At 34.4% G+C, this 18,650-nt stretch overlaps 1 protein-coding gene across 1 annotated transcript in view; it reads right to left on the bottom strand.

The window, feature by feature from the left end:
- Positions 1-15,073, bottom strand: part of tinc (transmembrane protein tincar) — a 107,699-nt gene extending 92,626 nt beyond the window's left edge. The window contains exon 1 of the mRNA XM_017608029.1: positions 15,051-15,073. The gene's annotated coding sequence lies outside the window, so the exon portion shown is untranslated. The remainder of the gene's footprint in view (positions 1-15,050) is intronic.
- Between the last annotated feature and the right edge of the window lie 3,577 nt (positions 15,074-18,650).

Raw genomic sequence — 18,650 nt, forward strand, 5'->3', positions numbered from 1 at the left:
TGTTGTACTCGTCTTTGTGGTTTGAGGTGGTGATGCAATAAAGTTCACGCACCCCAAAGCATAACAGCAGCTGCAATAAGTAATGGGAAATGGCGAATCATAAACAAGCGTACGATGACACAAAAAATCGTCGCATACTTTTGGGGGAAAAAGACAAAATGAAACGAGCTTGCCTTGGTTAAATAGCTAAGTGTGAAAATGCTTTAAAAATGCATAGGTGGAACAAAGTTTGAAAAGCCCGCGATTTTGTTATAAAGGGCGCCGTTGGCATACCGTTGATTTCGCCTCCGTGTGCGTGTGTTGTTCTCATTTTGACAGCCATACAGTTAGGTAGCTGAACTGGCTGGCAATCAGCCTTGGCCGTGTGGCTTGGCAAACAGCGCTTTGCAATCAGTCGGTTGCCATAACTTTTTACATGGGACTTTTCTTCTATCGACAAAAGTTGCGCACAACGCGGCCAGCGAAAGTACTGCGACCTTTTGTGCGCACCTCATGGCCTACGAAAATTTTTGGAGAAAACATGAAATAGTGGTACTTTTTTTTATACCTATAGAGACATGAATCAGGTGGCATCTATTGAAAAAGCGGGTTCCTTTCAGATTTGCATAGAGCTTTTCTACTAATTTACACTCGACCGAAGGAAACTTTTAAGAATCGTATTTATTTTCGAAATACATATAAAATACATACTTACACACGCATGTGAATAAAAATGTGTGATAGGCACAATGGATCGGCCTACTGTTTATCTTATAGCTTGAAAGTAAAAATGGACTCACTTTTTGGTAATTTAAAGACTTGGAGATAAATCGTGGCCGGTTTAATATACTTACTGGTTAACATAAAAAAGTGGATACAAATTTGTTTGGCAACTTAAAAACTGGTTATAAATTTTTGGTAATATAAAAACTAATCGAAATTTTTTGAAGGTTTAATTACTGGACATACATACATATGTATATTGTTCTTGGAAATTTAGGTACTTAAAACAAGTTTTGGAAATTTTAAATGTGGACCTAAATTTTTGGTAGTTTAAAATCGGGTGAAAAGTTTTTAGCAATTTAAAATTCATAACATAGTAGTTTTTTGCTAGTTTGTAACTTGATCTTAAAACTGATCAAAATTTTTTGATAGTTTTTTTTTTGTGGAGAGTGATGCTTCCTAATATTCATAAAGGATTTCCACCTATGTAAATATATCACAAATTAAAATAAACAAGTATAAAACATAAGTCAACTGTTGCAATGCCTTTGGGAAGGCTTTAAGTCCGATATATATTTTTAGACAGAGTTGCCACCTTTAAAAAATTTAGTTACAAAATTTGATAGATAAAAAAATTATACTTTGAAAGTCTAAATCTAGATAGGCTTTCCTCTCATAAAAAATAAAATTTACTTCGTCATAAGATAGTTAAATTTTATACTAAAGGTATACAATTTCCACTTTAGATATTTCAAAAGGGGTTGAAAGGTCAAATTCCAGCAATGTTTTTTTTAAGACAACGAAAACTATTCAATACACCCCACAGTACGAAATTTTCCACTAATTTTTTTTTTATATTGGCTCGGACATTTTGAATTTCTAGATTTCATCGTCGGAATCGGACTCAAAGACCTTAAAAACGTTTTTATCATCTTAAAAATCTTAATTTCAAATAAAAATCATAGCCTTTTTTTTAATTCGGGTCTAGACAATCTTGTCGGTAAAAAGAAACTGAACAACGTTTGTCAAAAATGTCGAAATGCGCACCCTCGTGAAATAAAAAAAAAAAAAAAAAAAAAAAAAAACGTATTTATGCGAGGAATGATAGCGCGATATAACATTCATATGTGTGTGTGTATTAACAAAATCAAACCGAAATACATGCCAGTAAATAGTAAATCTAATTGTACTATTCTGCTGTTGAGAAAATTGAGCAAATAAAGAATACAAAAGAAGGATAGAATAATATAAAGGAAAGATATGGGAATATCCTTTCTACCTATTTGTTTTTTTAATTTTCTGTGGTATGCGAAAAATTGTGTAAGTCTCCGCGAAAGCGCGCAAGCAACGAGACACACTAGCTAAAGTGGTATTTTAATTAAAATCCGGGAAATTGAAAAGTGACTAAAGAAAAAATCGCTTTGTGCCGACATCAGCAACAGCAAATGCCACGAAATGCGCAAAGATAAAAACATAAAAAAAATCATTTGAATATAATGGAAAATTTGCTGTGCTTGCAGAACCTAAGCGCTCGATGCATACTTCCGGTTGTGGAATTCGTTGCAATGTGCACTCAATTTCAATTCACAGTATATATGTTTTCTATGTGCTAGAGATTTTTGAGTTTACTCCTTTTTTGACTTTAAAGTTTTATACCCAATGGGTGAAAGGCAAGAAGGGATGTACTAAATTTTATTTTTATAATAAAGTTATGTCGTTTTTAAAGAAATACGCCTTCAAACGATCTTTAGATTCTATTATAATATTGAAGAAACGAATTGGTGTGACCAGAAGTTCTACTTAAGAATGATTCTAGATGGGAACCCGCCAAGAAACCCCAATATTGAGGTGAGAGTGAGGAAGGCATCAGTGGATATTTTTTGCTGAATCGGGGAAAAATGTAGTAAGAGAAATGGGGACTCTCTCCTCAGGTAATATGGTGATTCTATGAAACCATAGATATGCCCGTGAGTAATGTTTTATGGTGTCCTCGTCTGACAGTCAAACAGATGTAAAGTTTACATCGAGCCACCCTCCGTCAGTAGGACACTTAGGACCACTCCCACCCAACTAATTTACGCCATTTTTAAAATAGCGCCCATTGACATCATAGGTAAGGCTGCTGCGTCAAGGTCTGTGGTCCGACTTTGAGGAACGGCGTACTTAAATGACTTATCGATAATGAATGTGTGACTAGACTGATGAGCCAATAATGTGTTTCTCCACTTACATTCCTCCTAGATATGAGGGGATGCAAAGTAAAAGTTGGAATGAGGCGAAGGAGTTGGAGGAGGCATATTTTGCAAAGAGATTTTAATCAATATTTAGCTTTAGCTTCCGGTTCCCTGTTGCTTTTTCCAGTCAGATCTGGCTGCCATTAAGGAACAAGTCGATTTTCTGCTCAATTGTGCGGCGTCAACAACGGTGGTAAACACCTACTCTTATATTCAAGCGGCAATTAAGTAGACCACATGTGGTCAATGGATCTTCTAGTTTTCGATAAGTATTTACGCGGTAAGAGTAAATAACACACTAGATCCGTATTACAAATCCTACGAATTTCTTGTTCATTAAGAACCTGAGGAAATGTCGTTTACCGAGTCTATGCTCCCGTACTTTATTTTCGAATGTTAAATTCTTGTTTACTCAAGATATTGGGAAAATTTAATTTGATAAATTGTACTACAATCTTAGTCTTGCAGTATGTGAGTCCAGGGTTTAGTGTCCGGTGAAAATGGCAGTTAATAGATGATAAGTTTGGGTAGAAGGATGAAAAACAAACTCACACAGACCCTACTGGATGCTAGGTCTTCGCCCTGAGGCCAACGACCTTTTTCCAGTACTGAGAGCTGCGCTCATTGATTTGGCTCAGAGGTAGAAGAACCTCTTCGTGCTAGCTCGTTAGTCATACCGTCGGGATTTAATCGCTTTCCAGCTACCTGAGAAAATTTGAAATGCTTGCCCTGGTTCATTCTAAGGTGAAAACTATTTTACACATCCCACTGATTGCAGAGACTTTCGCTTAAAAACATTGACGGATTCCTGTAATTGAATAGAGTTTTGGATTTGGCCACAGTACATTTTTGAGCCGTCCCTAAAAATTATTGCTTCTAAGCGCTCAGTAAAGGCAGTATCATTCCGCTCTATGCTAGAAAGAAACGTTATGCCAAACATTTCCCGAAGAGAAACATAGTACGGCTGTAGCTAGCATGTGCGTTTTTCCCACAGATGCATTTCCGTCGGCCACAGGGCACCCCTTAATACAAATTTCAAGCGATGGGGTAAGAGAGACATTTTGGTAGATATGGAATGTTCTGATCGCCCCAGTAAACACAATGCAAGATCCTTCTTATCTTTTCTTGAAAGGATACAGAGCACCACACGCGATCTTATCTCCCAACGAGCCCTAAAAGTTAATAGTTCTTGAAAGGAACAATTGCAGAGAATTAACCACAACGATTGGCAAGTATTCCTAGTCGGGATTCAAACTCGTGGATGACAATGTTAGAGCTGTCGTATTTAGATCACAATTTCAAAGAAATGCACTAATGGCTTCATATTCAACTACATTCCAGGCGAAGATCTTTGCAAAGGAAATCTGCGCCCGCGATTGTCTTCTTACAGAGACCACCATTACTGGCACCACGCTAAAAATCATTTCTGTTTGCCAGTCAGCACTCGAAGCCTTAGACTAATTCAAAACTACATCAAGTCTTGTGGACAACGGTGAAACTCTATATAGGGTTACCCTTTGGTAGCTGCCGGGACTGCAGATTGATGCCAATGAAAAGTCTGACGCTTTCGCAAACTTAATCAAACGGCCTAATCGAGCCTCTGCGGTCCACAGGCTTTCTCTGATCCATGAAATGGGTGCAAAAAAGAAAGGAAGTGGGAGGATGTTCAGATCGGCGGCCAGTGGCGAATGACAAAAGGAAAAAGGCAATGTAAGAATTACTTACTCGAGAGGGCCTGGTGACACACACAGGCTATCCGAAAAGACACTACAAATTAAGATACCAACTATGACAAGATGGGCCTTTCTGCAGGTTCTTTGCATTGGCGGAGGAAACCCTAGAACACATACATAAATATTTTGCGATTGCCCACGTATCATAGGTCAAATACACTCTTATAATTCGAGAAGCGTTCATCTTATCTAAGGTTGAAGTGAACTGCCTCAATGTTAGCACAATAGGCCCATTTAAATAAGACACATAGGCGGAAATTAGGAATATTTTTTCTGTGATTCAGGGATTCACGCTAAGCTCGGAGCTCTCAATCTAGCAACTTAATCCCCCTAGTGCTCTTTCAAGCATACCTTTGCACAAAAAAAACCGTGCTGGCAAATATATATAAATCGGGGGTACAAAATATCGACACTGACGCAGATGTCGCAGATTTTGCTTAGTTTTTAAAATCTGTCTATTTTTACTTGTGTTCTTAAATTTGTTGCCATTATTTGTAGCAACCTACCCTTTTTCTAGTTACATTTGCTTGCTGCTCGGCGCTTGTCAGTTGCAATTCTAGATGGGAAGCTGCATTTTTTTTTGTCTCTTTTAAATTTCCACCATTTTTTCTCTTTTCCAATTTCTCCGCTTCCGATTTCGATTTCGATTTTTTTTTAGCATTTCCATTCAATGCATTCATTTTTCTTATTTATTTTCGCATTCATTGATGTACATACACATGAAACTTCGATTGGCATTTCGCTAGCAGGGCAGACTAAAGGAACCAATCGTGTACGCGGCGTTCGGATAGGCAAAAAGGGGTAGCCGGATTGGATTGTAATTCCCTGTAGCGTTGCAGCTACTGCCCTCGAATACTGCTACATGCTTTAAAAATGCCAAGCAGAGTTGTTACCAGCTTTTTCTTTACATTTTTTGTTTTTAGCTATAAGTATAATACATTAGGGTGCGTCGCCAAAAAAGTTGAGGCTTTTCCACCGGAATTATAAAATCTATTCATATTTTATTTATTTTAGGAATTCATCGAAAATATTTCCGAAAAAATTAATAATCTCATTGTTTTAATTCCGCTGATAAAATTTTTAAACATTTTTATGCAGAATTTTAAGTTATAATCGGAGGTGATTTTTACAAAACATACTTTTAAAAACTACATTAATTAAGAAGGGCCATCTGCAGTTCTCAAGAAAAATCTCAATAAATATTTTTCATTATTTCTTTTGCTAAAAAGAATACTTGTTGTATCCGAGCATTTTTTCTTGAGACTAATTAATTAATTAATCAATTAAGTAATTAATTAATCAACATGATTTAACAAATTTTGATAAAAGAAAATTACTTTTCCATTTCTTATGCGTCAATTTATATGAATTTTCGTTTTGCTTGAGAGTTGCAAACAGCCCTTAAAAAAACTAGATAATAAATTTTATAATTCCGAAGGAAAAAAGTACCGTTTTGTTTCTTTTAATGGAGAGTGATGCACCCTAATGTACATAGTATGTCCGTAGTCAAGTGCTAGACAAGTACGTACCCAAACGCGTTACAGCGCTCCAGCAAGCCACCAAGTCAGTTAGCCAACAAATTATGTACTACCAGCGTGGAAGGAGCAGTCTACTAACCATTCGTAGTTTGTAAGAGCCATGCATCTCACAGAGCGACAGCGAGCGAATGCAGCATGTCGACAAGCTAACAATGCATCCCACCAACCATTGGGTTGTTAATAATGGCGGCAATCGGTTTGTACATTTCGCTTAAGTGGGTCAATATATCGTATGCAATTTCTGCTCGTACTTTTATCCAGCAGCAGGTTCACTTTTTTTCGCTGTTGTACCCTTTTATTTTCGGTATGCATGGATAAGTATGTACTATGTACGTATGTGTGTATATGCTCACATACATTTGTAACTTTGCTTGCACTCGTCGCATTTTTCAACTACAGCAAAAGGCATTTGCAAGTGTTTTACACTCTAATGAAGCTAGCAGCAAAAATATTCAACTGATAACCCAACCAATCAACAGACTAACCAACAACTGTACAATTGTCTAACCAAAGAGATAGCCTGTAGGGCGCAGGCAGATCAGTCAACCAAGCAACCGCTCAACCGTTGATGGCAACTATTTGAATACACTACTGATTAAGTCTCGATTTTTTATTTCTTCTTATTTCATTTGCAGTTTGTTTGGATAATTAACCCAGTCGGATGCGCTTTTGTTAAATGAAAACCACTTAAGTGCATATGTACTTATGTGCCTGCGCCTACATATTCGTATACATATTTACATATCCATATGTATGTATCGCAATTTCATAAGCGAGCATGTGAGTTCCAGTCTAATGACCTACTTAAATGCAGACAAAGTGGAGAATTATTGTGAAAAACTTTTAAAGCTCAAATGCACTCTGTTTTTTTTTTTATTCAGAAATAGAACTTTAATTACTTTTAGAAAATTGACATATGGAGGGGCAGAACTTAGTAAATTTATGCAGACCAATAGACTAGAAGACTCCAATGACAAGCCGTCGTCCCCGAAAGAACTTAGTGTAGTAAGGATAAATTAAAGAAATTATGAATATTTAGGACAGTTTGGTTATTATGCGTTAAGTTAAGTTGGTTTCCCCCAGACATGGGACACACTAGGAATATTCATATTCGTCTTTTGCGATAGCACTATATCGAGCCCACGCCGCCAAAATAACGTAAGCGACATTTTAGTTTTATTTTTTATTTTTTTCACGTAGAAATATTCACAGCGCATCTAGATGTATTTTTGTATAAAAATGAAAATTATAAAAAAAATCGCGCTTAAGTTATTTTGGCGGTTAGGGCGCGATATATTGAACGAAGAACTGCTAAGCTATAGAACTGCCTTGGCCATAGAAAGCCTTTATTTTGCGTCAGTCGTTTAAATATTTTACAGCGAGCTTTCAAAAGCTTTGCACGCGTGAAAGCGCTGAAGGCCAAAACCGAAGCTTAGTAGGCTGCAGATATGTACTCGTATCAATTCAAGAGAGCTCCTCACAGCTCCTTAAAAAGTTAGTTCCAATTTGTTCAGTCTCGAAAAGGCTTGGCAGCTTAAGAGATGGTGTATATATAAATGATTCAACCTCAGTATTCTATAATGATCAAAATGAGTGTTAGAGCAGATGCGGCATTTGCGTCAATTTTACGACTGACACTGTGACTCCTTAAAGTCGACTCACCAACTTTTGGTGGCCAAATTCGAGACAAGGGGTTTGGTAAACAATCAACCAATACTTTTATGTCAAAGGAACGATAGATTGGCCGCCGAGAGTGTCGCCGAGTTTCCTGATCTGCGCAAGAAATCGAAATTTTGCAGACTTGGAATGAACGATGTCCAAAAAGTAAGCATACTTCAGTCCATTGCCGTATCGTTGGCACCGTGGGAAGGCTTTTGTTTTATTTTATTTCAACATCGATCCGTTCATATTGAAAAATCATGTATTTATTCATTTGAATTACAATTGCTATTCAGACATCTATCATCCTTTTGAAATGTTTGCCCTCTTCTGCGCAATATAAAACAGAGATTCCGAATCAAAACTGTCACATCAACTGTCATATCGGCAATTAGCTTGCATAACCGTTAATTGACTTCCACAGTTCAGTGTACATATATTTCCGCGAAACGCAATCAAATAAATTTATGAACACATATACAAAGATCAACGCATATACGAAAGCAAGGATTTAAGGATGTAAGTTGAGAATAAAAATGTGTCTGAATACATGAAAATCCGTGTAATTTATGTATGAACGGTAAGCTATGCGGTTGAAATTCATTATTGTTGCATATTTATTACTGCCACATATGTATGTATGTATGTCTCACGTTTCACTTTATGTGTGGCTATATTTCTATGTCTTCAATTTATTATGTACATTGTACATGCCCATTCATTTTTGTAGAGAGATTTAAGATTTATGAGGCAAATGAAATATGAATGAAGAAAAAACAATAGCTTTATAATACCATATATACTTACATATACATAAACATATAAAAAACGAACTACATACATGCATATGCACAGTTGCGTAAGGGGCATTCTATGCTTAATCAGACATCAGTTTTGTCATAATTTTTTATGTTATAGTACGAATTAAAAGGCGACTATATGATTTTTATTTTTTTATTTTTTTGTACAACCGTTTCTTTTCGAAAATCCCATAAGTTTGCGCAAAAAGGGCCGATTAGAACCTTTTTTTACTCTTCTTTTTTCAAACAATTTGAGAATATACAACCTAAAAAATTTTCCTGGCCGTAGTTAAATAAAATTTTTATTAAAAAATGCTGCTTTCCAAAAATACGCATTGATGGGATTTTAGAAAATCTATATAAAAAAATCTGTCCTTGATTTCGTCACTTTTAAGCCTAATTCAATAATGAGATAACAATCGGATCTATTTTTTCGAATATATAAATTTATGAAAAAAAACGATATTTGTCCAACTTTAATGCCAAGAACTCTAGCTGCATCAACTCTAATGCCTGAACAAAAAAGATAAAAATACTGCATTATAAAAGAAGAAATTCTCTACATAATTGGAGTGGGAGTACTACGCTAATCACTTTCGCGTAATCAATTGTTATTGTTTACCTATTAATTTTGATCATACGCGTATAGTCGCACCTGGCGTATGAGTAAAATTATTTTTTGCTCATAGTTCACAAAAGTAAAAAATCATTGAATTTACCAATCGATTACGCGAAAATTATAAGTCACTGCAATTATGTGGATAATTTCTTCGTCTACAATGGAATATTTTTGATTATTGGATTTGATTCTACGCCGTCGGAGTTCTTGCCGTTGAGTTGCACAAAGTTTAAAAAAAATTTCATTAATTCAAAAATTCAAAAAAAATTTATAAAAAAATAGATCCGATTTTTATACTAATATCAAACTATGCTTAAAATTGGTAGACTGAGTGACAGTTTTTTAGAAAGTTTTCAAGAAAATCGATCGGTACGTGTTTGGAAAATATTATAAAAATTGTATTCTAAAGATTATTTCAGCAACCTGTAGGCTTGTCTTTTAATTTTTAGATTTTATTGTTTTAAATGAAAATTACAGCTATTTATCTAACGTCACAAACTGCCGATAAGCGTAACAAAATGATAAATTCCAAACAAATTTACTGCCGATAAATGTGATGAAATTATTAATTTGTAAATTTTTTCACGTCTATGAATGCCTCCAATATTTTTTTTTTAGTTTAATTCTACGAGCTTATTTTTTTCCTTTTTTAATTTGATTTGCTTAAAATTTTGGAATCGATCTTTTTAAGAAAAACATTTTTTTAATCTCATTTTATTCACATCATTTTTAGAATCTAATTTAATTTTTTTTATTTACTGGGAATTCTATTATTATTTTTGTCCTTTACTTTTTAGATGTTTTTGATTTGAAAGAAATGGGTATTCATCTAACGTCACAAACTGCCGATAAATGTGATAAAATTATAAATCTACATTGAATTTATAATTTTATCACGTTTATCAGCAGTTTATCACATTATATGATTACCCCTAATACATTATTTTTAATTTTATTTGGTTTTTAAGAACTTAGTTAAAAAAAAAAACTTTCGTGTATTTAATTTTCTTAAAATTTTTAAATTTTATTGTTTTAAAAAGAAAAATACTATTTTCAATTTCATTTTGGAAACTTGTTTTATTTTTTTTTCTTTTCTTAATTGAATTTTTTTATATTTTTCCTTAATTTGCTTTTAATTTTTAGATTTTATTGCTTTCAGAAGAAAAATATATCTATTTTTTTTCTAATTTCATTTACATAATTTTTAGGAACAATTTTGGTTAACTTTTTTCTTTTTTTAATTTACAGGGAAATTCTGGCTAAGAAAGTTGAAAGTCCTTTCCAAGACAATTAAAAGTTAGTAGGCAAGACAGTTTGAAAGACTTCGTTTATTCTGGCAAAAATGTCTTGCAAACAAAGCTCCCTTGCCAACTTTCATGGTGAAGAGCTCTTTTGGCATGGCAGAATGCCCCTTGCATATCATTTTGCCTTATATGTATATCAATAGCTGAGTGAGCAAAGTACCGGTGTTCCAGCTGAGAAATGCGAGGTCGAGTCCCCGGCAAGCAGTTTTATTTTAATTTTAATTTTTTTCCTTTTTTAATTTAATTTTCTTTTAATTTTCAGATTATATTGACTTACAAAGAAAACTATATATTTTAATATCATTACATTTTTATGTAGGTACTTTTTTAATTTGTTTTAAATCTAATTTTATTTAAATTTTTAGATTTTATTGTTTTAAAAAGAAACATATTTTTTTAATTTTTAGAAACTCACTTTATAAAATTATTTCTTTTGTATAAATTTNAAGCTCCCTTGCCAACTTTCATGGTGAAGAGCTCTTTTGGCATGGCAGAAAGCCCCTTGCATATCATTTTGCCTTATATGTATATCAATAGCTGAGTGAGCAAAGCGCCGGTGTTTCAGCTGAGAAATGCGAGGTCGAGTCCCCGGCAAGCAGTTTTATTTTAATTTTAATTTTGTTCCTTTTTTAAGTTAATTTTCTTTTTATTTTCAGATTATATTGACTTACAAAGAAAACTATATATTTTAATATCATTACATTTTTATGTAGGTACTTATTTAATTTGTTTTAAATCTAATTTTATTTAAATTTTTAGATTTTATTGTTTTAAAAAGAAACATATTTTTTTAATTTTTAGAAACTCATTTTATAAAATTATTTCTTTTGTATAAATTAAATTTTTTTCTTTTTTAAATTAGATTTACATTTAATTTTAAGCTTTTATTGCTCGATAAACGCTAAGACCTCCGATTTAGTTTGCAGAACATTCAATAAGTCTTTCGAAAGACAGGAAAGAGCTTTCACGATGGTGGATTGTGGTGAGTTGAAAAGCTGTTAGTTGTTTAACGATTATCCTTATTTTTCTTTGTAGTTAGTTTCAACTAAATAAATAGTTTTTTAGTGGATTTCATAACGGACAATTGATGAAGAATTTTGGGGTTCCCACCCAATCCAAACTAACCGAACAAAACACGATAATTTCAAAATCTTTAATTCTGGAATTTATAAAAAAACATGTAATGCGAGTTTCCGGTAGTTCCTCAGAACAGCTACAAAAAAAAATAAGAATCGAAAAAATATACAAATCATAGTAAGTATGAATAAATAAATAAAGCTCATATGAAAACAAAACAAGAACAGCTTGCCTCAAACTTTGAACAAACTTGACAGCAAAGCACTTGCAGTAATGTAAGATTTCGTGGAAAATATTTACAACAAAAGCAACTACTTGTAATACGTACCAACACCAAAGTCAATGTATCATAGCAACGATAATCTGGAAAATAACACTACAATGTACAAGCTNTTTTGGGGTTCCCACCCAATCCAAACTAACCGAACAAAACACGATAATTTTAAAATCTTTAATTCTGGAATTTATAAAAATATTTAATGCGAGTTTCCGGTAGTTCCTCAGAACAGCTACAAAAAAAAATAAAAAACGAAAAAAATATACAAATCATAGTAAGTATGAATAAATAAATAAAGCTCATATGAAAACAAAACAAGAACAGCTTGCCTCAAACTTTGAACAAACTTAACAGCAAAGCACTTGCAGTAATGTAAGAGTTCGTGGAAAATATTTACAACAAAAGCAACTACTTGTAATATGTACCAACACCAAAGTCAATGTATCATAGCAACGATAATCTGGAAAATAACACTATAATGTACAATTTTCTACAGCAAGGAGGAAAGTTTACGGAATTCCATTTGGCTCTCGAATAAAAATAAAAACAACAAAACTTACAGCAAAGAAATTCTCCGAAATATAAATAAAAGTAGCAAACTTTTCAATAAGAAAGGATTATGAACGCAATAAGAATAATGGCGCAAATACAACAACAAAAAATAACTGCAAAAACACACACAATAAAAAGTATTTGTTTGATACCTTTGGCTGAGTGAGTTTGGCAGAACCGAGCGAAGAGCCGGAGGAACGAACTGACTAACTAATTCAATGGCAATGATTCAACTGCATAAAATGTATTGCCATCGCTCGGCATTGTTGTTTGTTGGCGAAGAATCGAAAAAAGGGGTGAATTCAAAATGAGTTCACTACTTTTGGGAAACCAGCTGTGAATGTTGGAATTCGAAGGAAAAGCGTAACAAAAACAAATATATGCATGAATATACAAAACAACAGATGAACGAAAACTACCAGAAGCAAGTGTTGCAAGTAAATTGAAGTGAAAATGGAATTAATGTCAGTGCGGCGGTGCATATTATTACTGTTAGTTTTGGTTTATTTTACCCCCTTTCTTTGTTGTGCTTTGAAAGCTCGTAAATTTCGCTTATCTTTACAAAAAAAACATCGATAAGGAAAATAAAATGTATGCATGTTTATTTCCTTTGCCTTTCATGACTGTGCTTTGTGTGCAGAGGTGTACAAAAATCTACGAAAAATTTGTACTAAATTGAAATTAAAGCCCGTAGTTATAGACTAAGTAAAATTAGGTTTAAAAGAGGAACTGCAAACAAAACACTTTTTTGTAGAATATGATTTCCTTATGATTTGAAATTATTTATTTAATTATAATTTTGAGCAGGAAATACGAAAGCGCGAAAACAGACTAGGATGATTCCGAATACAAAAGCTTTTGATCGGCATTCACGCCAACGAAAAGTCCGAAATTTCCTCGAATTAGATACTCTTTTTTTTACGACTAAGGCATATCCGTACCCTTCACGAAGAAGGTGCCTCTGCCCGGCTGGTTTATGTTTTCGGAAAGGCTGACATCACCGCCATAAACGAAATGCGTTGGACGGGATAAGGTGGAAAAAAATATAACACCTTGCGACGTCTACTACAGCTGCAAAGTAAAGGAGCGCGAATTCGAGGTGGGATTTGTGGTGGTAGAGAGCCTCCGACGACGAGTACTGTCGTTCATCCCGGTGGACTGGCATCTATCCACAATACGCATCAAATCGGGCTTCTTCACCATCAAAGTAAAGAGTCTTTGGTACCATTGTCGGAACATTCAGCACCCACTATGAAACGTCCGATAACGCACCACTGTCTTTTAGATGTATTTACACTCTGAGGGCCTAACATCGACTCGGACCACGCTGCAAAAAAAGTGTGCCTAGCAATGCAATGCAAAATTAACATCGAAAAGCTGCAGTCACATTTACCGCTCACTACGTACAGCAGCCGAGGAAGTAGTCGGATTTTAGCGGTCCCGATAAACAAGTGGTACGAGATGTCACCTACAAGGCCACCTGCGCTAGAGTAAAGAAGGAAGCGACGCGTATTTTCCGCAGTAAGAAGAGAGAGGTCGAAAAACGTGAGTACGAAAAGCTTGAAATGCTGTCTGTCAGGAAAAACACACGAAAATTTTACCGAGACTTACGGAAGGTTTCAAGACCAGGGTGAACTGCTGTAGGAACAATCATGGCGACTTAGTGACCGCGGTCCAGGACGTACTTAATTTATGAAGGTAACACTTTTCCACCCTACGAAATTGTAGCAGCTCGGAAGAAGAACCCGAGTCGCCAGTCGGTGATGACGGGGTCGAGGTTCCACCGCCTAACTACGATGAAGTACGTATAGCGATTATGCAGTTGAAAAACAACAAAGTCACTAGAGCTGACGGTCCTCCAGCTGACTATCGCCAGATGGACTCATGAGTGCCGACTGGAATTTAAGTTAGAAAAAATCTGCAGAATATTTATCGCTCATTAGGCATTTGTGGTGTCGAGTACCGGATATAAAGGAATGCCGAACTGTATAAGCTTTAAACCGACATAGACAACGGCTTGAAACTATGATACCGCAGCTCCAATGGCTCTGTCATAACGTAAAAAGGGGCACAAACGCTGCAGGCTTAAAAATATTCAACATCGAATCTACTGGCGGCTGCGGAGGAAGAGGAATGGTTCTCTGCGAAGGAAATGTCAAATGGAAAAAAATTGTCTTTAATAGATCGTATCCGCTTACTTTAATTAGCTGACATTAGGGCGGCACGTTAGGGTAGTACGAACTGAGCTCCGGTGGATAAGTACTAGAAAGGGGTACTTGAGGTCAATGCTCTTTAGAACAAAAAAATAGATTTTCTCTCCAATACAATTTAATAGGAAAAGGCGGACTATTCGAGGTCCGTAATCTCAAAACTAAATTTCTAAGTGAATTTTATTCGATCATAGATGCCGTGAATCGAGCCCTGGCAAATAAGAAATAGCAAAAGGGCGCTAGTGACAGCTTGCCACCGAAAAATGGAATCAGGTTTTAATATAATCCAGTCACGCTGAAAATATATAAATTTAGAGCCTATATGTATTAGTACATTGAACTCACCAACTTTTTTTTTGTATGGTTTAACTGAATCGTTAACTTACCTGAAATGAAATATAAAAATGAAAAAATTAATATATAGTCAAATCTTGTTACTTTAAAAGTCATTACAAGCACTTTTCACATCCACTTAATAAATATGGAATATAAATGTGCAATATGCAAAAACATTTGAAAGTTCCTGTGACTACCTGACCTCACCGCAGCACTGCGCGGCAAACAAAAGTGCTGGCAAGCTATATTACTATAGCCACCACCATCAGCTCCACTTTCGCAAGACGAATTTTAATCAAGCTGCCACCATCTTCTATGCACAAACTTAATTTTGCGCTTTGATCTTTTTTTACGTCGCAATCAAGCAGCGAAGAACACTTGAAGTCACGAATTTCTTAGGTTTTAGCTAAATTTAACCTAAAACGAAATTAGAGCAGAGCAGAACGGAGCAAAGCAGATTGCTGAAAGTGACACTTGAAGAGCAAAGTTGCTGTCTTAAATAGACAAGTGGATAAGTACTTGAAAATGTAAGAATATTTGGAATTTTATTAATTTGATTTTCTTAAAAGTTCGAGTGAAGCAAATTTTTAATTAAGATTACGCAAAGCAGCAGTAATTGAAGCGTCCGATATCTGGTGAAAAGCAATTGAGCAATTTTGTTGAAGTTGTGAAAATTGTTGCTATTAGTTTGCTTGTTATTTTATTTTATAGATTTATAATACATACATATATGTAAGTCTATATATAAATACGTATGTGTGTTTATATGTCTGTATGTATGTACATATATATATATAAGTGTGGAAATTAGTTAATTTTTGCATTCCACACTTTTATATTTTTGCTAATTTCCCACTTTTTGCCTAACTTTCGGCTATTGCCTGAGATGTTACCTTATCAGCGAGTAATTTATACGCACACTCAGAAACTCTTGCAAACAGCATTGCCAACTAATTTTAATTTCTTATATTAAATTAGTTCTAATAAAAGTTAGCAACAAGTCAGCAACAATGCCGTGATAATCTCTGGGAAGTTGCAGTTGCAGAGAATAATGCAGCTACACAAAGTTAGGGGTGAACGTTGAAGTATGTTTTCATTCTGATTCGTGTTTTTCAAATGCTTGCTGGCTTTCCACAAGAGATGATGAAATTACAAGTGCCGATGCAAGTGGAATCTGAAGTACGATTGAAAGTGAAGTGCGAGGCAGATATTGAAATAATTAATAGAAATACAGCTCAAGTATATACAACTTTATGTTGAGAATATATTATGTTGCTGTGGTAATTGTAATGAAGAAGTTAGTGGTAACGGTAATGGTAATGATAACGGTAATAGTACTGGTAAATGTGACGGTTGTGGTAGTGGTAGTGGTAATGATATTGGTAAATCTGATAGTTATGATAGTGGTAATAGCAATAGTAATGGTATTAGGGGTGGTAACGGTAGTGATGGGAATGGTACCTAATAGTACTGGTGTTGGCATTGGTAATGATAATGGTAATGGTGATAATGCTAACGGCAATGGTGATAGTGGTAGTATTGGTTATGGTAATGGTAATGATAATGTTAAAACTCTTGTAAAAGGTAATGGTAGTAGTCAAGGTAATGATAATCGTAGGGGTAGTGATTATAATTTTGAAGATTTACCATCCATATCCATATCCAGTAATGAAAATAGGTAATGTTAATATTAACGGTAATGGCAATGATAATTATAATGGTAATAGTAATGTAAATGGTAATGGTAGTAGTAATATTAATGGTAATAGTTCCAAAAAGGATTTCGAAATAGTATTCCCAAATCGAAATTCGAAAAAATACAACCCATCACTACAGTTCCTACCGCGATGGCCTATATGGCCAATATCAGATGTCTAGCAAGCTGGGTTCAAATTGAGCGGTATATCTATATATATAAGTGTGAATGTCTGTTTGTTTATTACCTTATAACTTTTGAACCACTACACGGATTCGCACGAAACTTTGCACACTTATTTGTTTTTACCCTGGGAAAGTTATAGGTATGGTTTTGTTGGCAAACATGGTGTAAATTTTGCGAGGGGGCGTGGCACCTCCCATAGGCTTGCAAATTTTTAAGCAGCTATAACTTCGGAGCCATAAGTCACATACAATTGAAATTTGGTATGCAAACATATCAATGGTAGGGCTTATCAGTTTCCAGTACACTTAGCTTTTGCAATGACAATAAACTAGAATGCCTTAAAATACAACCCGAAACTTTTTTTTTCTTCTATTATATTAATAATAAAATAAATATTAATAAATTAAAATAGCTCCAAACTAAATAAAAGCACCTGCAGTGCCAAAAAATTTGTATTGCATTTCATTTCATAACACCCAATCTATACAGCTGCCTGCTATCGCAGCTATAGTAAAATTAGAGCAGAAAGATAGTATAACATCTTTACATAAAGTATTTTTCATATCTGTATAAAGACGTGGGGTGAAACGCGGCTTTTTGAGCCAAATGCGGCTCTTTTTACTTTCACTTTGCTTAGAAAATTTTGGCTATTTTCAATTTTTAATATACATATTTCTTTGCTGGACATTCTTTTCCATTGTGTTGATGATCGAAATGCCGCACAACCACGAAAGTTCTACACGGATTGAATTATTAAGCCATCCGAAAAATGGCAAAAGGTTATAGATAACAAGAGCCAATATACATGTAGTTCAATAAGATTGATTTTCAATATAGATTTTTTTTTTTGTTTAATCCGCGCAGACTTATCACATGACCCAATATATAGACATGCCTCCTACCAAACAACGCGCCACATTTAGGTAAAAATATATCTAACTACTGCTGTGTACATCTTCTCTTATAAATGTTTCTTATAATTGTTTTTATATACTTACGTATACATAAATACGCACTTTGGGCGAGTAAATTTGCATAGGAGGTTTGATTTCAAAACAGAAAACTAAGGTATAATTTTAGAACAATTCTAAGGGGTGACTTTACTTTTCTTGTACCATCCTAATGTGAATATACATTTACTTATGCATGGTTTTGTATTCCTTTCAAATAACATGCATACTAACTACTTACGTGCATATACACATTCCAACATGCATTCAACTGCAGCAGCTGCAGCTAGATTTTGTTCATTTTTTGTATTCTAATTATTTTTGTTAGTCTCTGTATAAACAAGTTTAAATATAAATTTTAAACCTTTATTATTTTTATATTGGCACAAGGTTCTGGCTATGACTTGGATCATATATGAATCCTAAAAGAGTAAATAATTTTTTGTTTTTGAAATTCATATTTCTTACCTATCTTGGACTCCTTTCGGAGTCATATATTCCGAACGCTCAGAATATGTTTGCGAGGTTTATACAAAATTTGAACACTTCTACAGCAAAATGTTAAGTTAATGGCGTCACTCATACGACATGGTGTACCCAAAAACTCTTGAATTGACTCTAGGCGCGCAAGGAAATTTTCAAAGCAAATCAAACAGATTTTTTTTTCAATAAACGCCAACTCTATGCTGTTATAGTAAGCTTGCTTTATCAAAATTCAAAATGCATACAAAATCCAAAAATACAAATATAAAACAAACCTAGGGGAATATTCTATGA

Source organism: Rhagoletis zephyria, unplaced genomic scaffold (assembly GCF_001687245.7).
Source record: "Rhagoletis zephyria isolate East Lansing unplaced genomic scaffold, Rhagoletis_zephyria_1.1 Rzeph_scaffold_00174, whole genome shotgun sequence".
Lineage (NCBI taxonomy): Eukaryota > Metazoa > Arthropoda > Insecta > Diptera > Tephritidae > Rhagoletis > Rhagoletis zephyria.